This window comes from Odontesthes bonariensis, chromosome 21 (genome assembly GCF_027942865.1).
Source record: "Odontesthes bonariensis isolate fOdoBon6 chromosome 21, fOdoBon6.hap1, whole genome shotgun sequence".
Lineage (NCBI taxonomy): Eukaryota > Metazoa > Chordata > Actinopteri > Atheriniformes > Atherinopsidae > Odontesthes > Odontesthes bonariensis.
Window position 1 is genome coordinate 8,378,631 of NC_134526.1, and position 6,170 is coordinate 8,384,800.

The window sequence follows — 6,170 nt, forward strand, 5'->3', positions numbered from 1 at the left end:
CCGAGTGTGGTCTCCAGCATTAGAAATGCAGCTTCTGCAGGTCGACTCTTGCAAAGTATTTTTTATTTCGTGACCTTCAAAAGCTCTTCGGTTACTTTTGTCTTTTTATAGATTTAACAGAGGGTATAAATTCTCAAAACATACTTAAGTCCAACTAATTATTTAATCACCTGTCATGTAAGTAGACCACATCTAAGATAACTCACTTATAACCACAGTATCTCTACATTGTGGCTGAGAATTGAGTCTTTTTTTTTTTCACATCAACTCAATCTGAATGCTGTCAGGTTAAAAAGGCAGTCATTTTTCACGTTTTATCCGAGATCACACGCTACTGTAGAAAACCTTGTTGCAAGTCTTGACTACAGGTGTTTTCTGGCAACCAGTAAGACTTTAAAAGAGTAGCATCCAAAGTTAAGACTTTAGTTTCAAAATGCACCAACTGAATATAGCTTACTTTTATACAGTACATATAAATTAGACCAGTTTCTTACTTATTCTGACACGATCAGCATTTATTTTGTGAAACACACACACACAAAATAAAAGCTTTTTACACCTTCCGTTTATCATTTCCAATGTTCAAGAATCAGGTTCTTAACGAGTCTAAATCGGAGACTAACTCCAGTCATCGAGGGCCACTATCTTTTAGATGTTTCCGGCTTCAACACACCTGAATCAGATCGATGCCTCATTCGCTGGTTTGTGCAGGATTTAACAATCTTTTGAAGAGATCCATTTAATCTGAATCAGGTTTGTCGACATCCCTGGTCTAAAGCAAAGCAACTGTAGCACATATATAACTACTGCACCCGAGTCATAGTGAAGACCCAAGGAGTGTCTGAAAGGTTACCAAGTCCATGTATATGTGGGGATAAAATTAAAACAAACTGAAAATGCAACATCGTTTTTTTTTTATAACTTTTATTTGAGTAATCAAAGCAATTTAAAGTAGAAAATTGTAGATCAATAACTGGAAAAAAATAAAGAGGAAAACTATGCTGCAACTTTGATATGAGGAAGACTCTCTGCAGGAAGATCAATACCTGGAAATTAAACAAAAAATAAAAATCTGTTAGGCAATTAAAGAGCTTCATCATGGTCCTAAACAGTAAAAATATTTCTGACCACTATCTCCTCAGACTCTGCCTTGTCAGGGGCAGAGCCGCACTTCTCTCACCACTGATTTTCTGAGCCCAGTGCAACACATCACAAGAGATGAACATTCACAGCATTGTTCAAGTGTTGTGTGACACAAACCTGATTTGGGTCCAGTCTGCATTCTGACTCGATTACGCCAGCTTATTAAAAAAAGAAAAAGAAAAGAGGGTTAGTTAATTTTCGTAACCATTATTCAATCACCATGAGTTTATTTTCTCCTCAGAAACTTTGGCTTGTCAGGGCCAAAGATGCACGTTTCTCTTCATAAAGACTCAGAGCCCAGTGCAAGTCATCAGGGGAGAAGGACACCAACCTACAGCTGCACTAATCAAACATACTAAAAAAGGCAACGAGTCACAGTAACTGCCGTGAGCAAGTGGGAGATACTTTACTGCTTCAACAACTGTGATCACCATTTGTGATTCATTAAGGTATTCGTATATATATATATCATTCTTTTAAAACTGACTTAGTTTGTCCACTCTCCACATGGTCAGGTAGGCTTCACCTGCATCTAATCTAATTATTCAAAGACTGAATGTTTTTCCAGCTGATAAACTGGCTCAAATGTGAAGCTAACATTTTCTAACTCACCTCTTTGGAGCCCAGCTCAAACAGTTTGTTCAGCAACCTGCAAGGACAAGAAAGAAATGAGTTAAAACGATGATATTTCATCAGGTTTAACCTACATCTGGTTCATTTTCTCCTCAGGGACTTCAGCTTGTCAGGGCCAAAGATGCACGTTCCTCTTCACGCGGACTCAGAGCCCAGTGCAAGTCATCAGGGGAGAAGGACAACTTAAACCACTTCAGAGATTAAATTATTTATGACACGACCACGTAAAAGTTACGTTTAAGCTCTCAAGGCTATATGGAAAAAAAAGCCAATTAATGATATGTGATTGCAGTTGACTGTTAGCCATCATGCTAGCAGTAACCATTTACCACGTGGAGGTAGGCCCACTGTGATTTAAGAATAATCGTACAGAGGAACCAATATTCAGCATAACAATTTTGGTGACAACAGAATCTACGTTTAAAAAAGTATTCAAATCAATTTGGATTTATTCAACTCCACATAACAAGAGTTCCTGTGAGCTAGCACATGCTAAGAGTTGTAGCCACATCTTAACGTGTTTAGTTCTGCATGCTTTTCGGCAACTAAAAGCATCTCACAATAAAATTAAACAAGCTTTCACCGACAGTAGTTTAAGTAACCATTATTTAACGTGGATCGGAGTAAGAAGCACGCGACCACTAACTTATTTACAGCCTTGTCTCATTGTGGTACTTAACGCGTAAGTGCTCAAAAATAATTCTCATCTAAGAAGAAGCTGTGCATTTGTGAAATTGGTCGTTTTCTCTTACCAGTCACACCACGAGTTCGTCGGCTTTGCTACCAGCACATGTGTGGCATGCAGCTTCGACCGCCTGGTCTATTTTAACGGCTGGCAGCTATGGTGTGGGCTCATTACCGCCACCTAGTGGATAGGAGGGGAGTCGCGCATGGCATTTATGCCATACATCAGGGCTTACTGCAGATCCATACTTTAAAAGGCGTAAAGTAAAGTTGAACGTGTCTGGTAATTTCAGAATAAAACATATTCAGTATAGTAAGAGGTGGGCGGTGTATTGCTTCAAACTCAACATACGTCGTATGGTAATCGAAGCAAAACATCCATTTTACATGCAAATGACTCTGAGTCTGATACTGACGAAGGCAGGTAAAGAAATACAACTAACAAGTGTTTGCAGTGACATTGCTTTAGATAAAAGATGAACACTCAGACAATTGGACTATTTTTACAACATTTCCTCTTTTTAGTAAGAAAGAAACAGCTCTTGTATATGTGCACAACACAGCTCTTAATCGTGATAATTTCTACCCTCTGATGGCCAAATGGCGCACCTATATCATCAGATCACATAATTTATTTTTGAAAGCATAAACCAGAAGTTTTACCATCATATCATGTTTGACTGTAAAAATCTAATTCACTGTGAGATGCTATGCCTCATTGTTACCACTAGAGAGAGGAAAAGACACAAACTACCTTTACTCACTGCATTACATTGACTTAAACTACAATTTTGTTAAATTAGAAATGAATCCCCTTCTTCCAGCAAAAGTTTTACAGAGCAAAAAGCAAGATTAGGACAGAAATAGTCACGAGTCTATATAGACCTGATGACCTGAGAGTATTTACTGTGAGTGCCCCTTGGTGCTCAAAGCGCATGACTGACACCACCTCATTGGATCTTCTACCTCAATGCTTGCGGAGTTAAGGTGTAGTTGCCGACTGTAACCACTAGAGGTCAGTTACTCTCATAACTGTAAAGCAGGATGACTGTCACAGCTGTATAAAAAAGTTTGAAAAGTAGTCATTTGATCATCATCAGTTGCTTTGTTGACTCTTACACCTGTAGTCCAATCATTAGATGGATGGATGGAGTTGTAGTTACCACGAGTTACCACCAGAGATCAGTGTACAGTCTACCTAAAACCAGGAATTAACTATGAATAACACTTAACTATGACGATTACCAGCCTCTCAGACAGATAGACAAATGCAGGGAAATTATCTATGCAGTACAAGGTCGAATATTTGTAGATCAAAATAAAAGGCAAATGCAGTAGCAAAATGTACAACATCTGAACAACAATTGGTACTTAATGTATCAATGTTACTACTAAATGCAAATAAACACAGAGAGACAGACGTTAGAAGACTTTCTTCTGCAGGTTTCCTTCTGACTTATTTTTTTTAACACATATTCAGTGGCAGGATGTTCATCAATTAGCCTACTAATAATGAATTATGAGAGGCATTTTGCGTATTAAGAGCGACTCATCATTTATATTTAGAATTTAATATTTACATGTAAATAAAATATATAATACTCACAATAGTTCCTGATTATTTATTTATAGACAAAATCCATCCTCCTCTCTTTATGATAATCCACAGACATGTACGGGAGGCAGCGCAGCCAAGAGAAACGTTACAAAAAACAGAGAATAGACTATTTGAAGTAAATTGTTGGGTTTAAACTGTGGGTCATCTAAATGCATTTTTTTTCCTGAGTTTTTAATTGATCTCTTGTTCCAAATGTCTCAAAACATTAATTCATTTGAATTTGATAACTGCTTTATGTAGTTTTAATGTTTTTAAGATTTTGAATTTAGTTTCAAAGTCTAACTCAATATGTGCTTTATTATCATCAAAACTTGACCTGAAGAGTAGAATAAATGAGCTTGTCTTGGGGCTATATATTTGAGTTATTTATTGTATTATTGCTGTTAACACTCTGTAAGCATTAGAAAACAAACTAAAGTGTAATGTTGTTCCAAAACTCCTGAACTAGTTTGTAGTATTTTTCACTGAGTTATGCACGAAATGTTTTTAGTGGTGACTGGTCTGGACTGCAGACAGGTCGGTTTACTATCTGGAGTTTTTTTTTACTGGAGCCATGCTGCTATAACAGGTACAGAATATGGTTTGTCCTGCTGAAATAAGGAATGTCTTCCCTGAGAGAGGTCTGTTGGAACTATCTGCCAACACAGTTCTTCACAGAGAGGGGAACCCTCCCCCATCTTTACCACTGAGAGAAAACCGGCCAGCCGTCATTAGTCGTGAGATGTTTTTTCAGCATCACACAACTTTTCCATCTTCTTTATTTTTATTTTTTTTTATCCTTGTCTAATTCTAACGTTCTTGTACTATTTTCCTTTCAACATAGTTTTAAATCATTTAAAAATCGTTGTATCTTGATTTTTCTGCTGCGCACGGGTGTGGTGGTTTGCACTGTTGTCTCACAGCAAAAGAGTTCCTGGTTCAAATCCCCGCTGGAGTCTTTCTCTGTGGAGTTTGCATGTGCTCCCCAATGTATCTTAGGTGCTGGGTACTCTGGCTTCCTCCCACATCCAAAGACATGCATGCTTGGTTGATTTGTGACTCTAAATTGACCCTCTGACTTAGTGTGAGTGTGCATGGATGTTTGTCTCTGTGTTGGCCCGATGATGGACTGATGCCCCGTCCCAGATGCCCCTTGCAACCTGTCCAATGGCAGCTGGGATAGGCTCTAACCCCCGGCGCCCCTGAATTGGATTAAGCGGGTGTAGAAAATGGATCTATTCTATTTTGGTTTTTATTTTTAATGGTCTCATGACTATTTTGTAGACAAGGTTGTACAAAGAACAAAATTGGAGGGGAAACAGGAGTTTGGTTGTTTTAACAACACCAATCTTCTACCCAATGCACTCTAAAACCATCAAGGTATTCAGTGATGTGTTGTGAAAAGGCTTAATGTTACGTTATTGCTGTAAATCTCCCATAGGAAGTCTGAAGTGTACTAATTCATAGTAAAGTTATTTATAGCTACGACTTTACTCAGACCTCATATTTCACGTGTTGACATTCTCTGTCTCTGTTATCATTCTAATTACAGGATCTCACACTGTTGTCTCGATATCTGTCTACCATTCTTCCAGATTTGATTATAGGATTATTAACTCAGGTAGCAGCTGTGTGGAAGCACTGCAATGCACAACTGTCTCGTTATTTACATGGCATGTTCTGACAAGGATAAGTTTCACAAGTTGAGTGTTGCACGAGGTTAGTGTGAACCATTCTTCGGGGGCCTTTGATTTTAAAGCAGCTCTGGGTTTAACACACACACACCGGATGTATCCTCCAGCAGTGGAGGCAGGCCTCACAAAATATCTTGGTTGAATGTTGAGGGGAGTAGAAAAGGGGGTTAAAGACAAGCACAGAGGTATGGACCTTCTCTTATCTGGGAATTTTCCTTGTTCTTCTTCTAAACTTTTGACTGCTAAGCAACAAAAGTTGCTTAGCAGTCATTCATGCAGACACATGCTATACTTAAACGGACTCTAGTTCGGTGACTCAGCTATCATTTGACTCACAAAGAAACGCACACACACTCAAACATTCAAACATCCACTATATTAAACACATCATTTACACCACTCTGGGGGAGATGAAGTAA

General features: G+C 38.4%; 1 long non-coding RNA gene and 3 other non-coding genes across 4 annotated transcripts; all 4 read right to left on the bottom strand.

Annotated features, from left to right (window-relative positions):
* Positions 1 to 928: 928 nt before the first annotated feature.
* LOC142371351 (uncharacterized) lies at positions 929 to 2,606 on the bottom strand. The gene is made up of 4 exons (XR_012768016.1): positions 2,529 to 2,606; positions 1,756 to 1,792; positions 1,261 to 1,301; positions 929 to 1,046 (listed from the first exon to the last, which is right to left on the bottom strand). It is a non-coding gene; the product is annotated as an uncharacterized LOC142371351 (long non-coding RNA).
* Positions 1,132 to 1,221, bottom strand: LOC142372213 (small nucleolar RNA SNORD88). The gene has a single exon (XR_012768206.1). It is a non-coding gene; the product is annotated as a small nucleolar RNA SNORD88 (small nucleolar RNA).
* On the bottom strand, positions 1,374 to 1,465 carry LOC142372210 (small nucleolar RNA SNORD88). Its single transcript, XR_012768203.1, has one exon. It is a non-coding gene; the product is annotated as a small nucleolar RNA SNORD88 (small nucleolar RNA).
* LOC142372212 (small nucleolar RNA SNORD88) lies at positions 1,862 to 1,953 on the bottom strand. The gene has a single exon (XR_012768205.1). It is a non-coding gene; the product is annotated as a small nucleolar RNA SNORD88 (small nucleolar RNA).
* Positions 2,607 to 6,170: the final 3,564 nt, after the last annotated feature.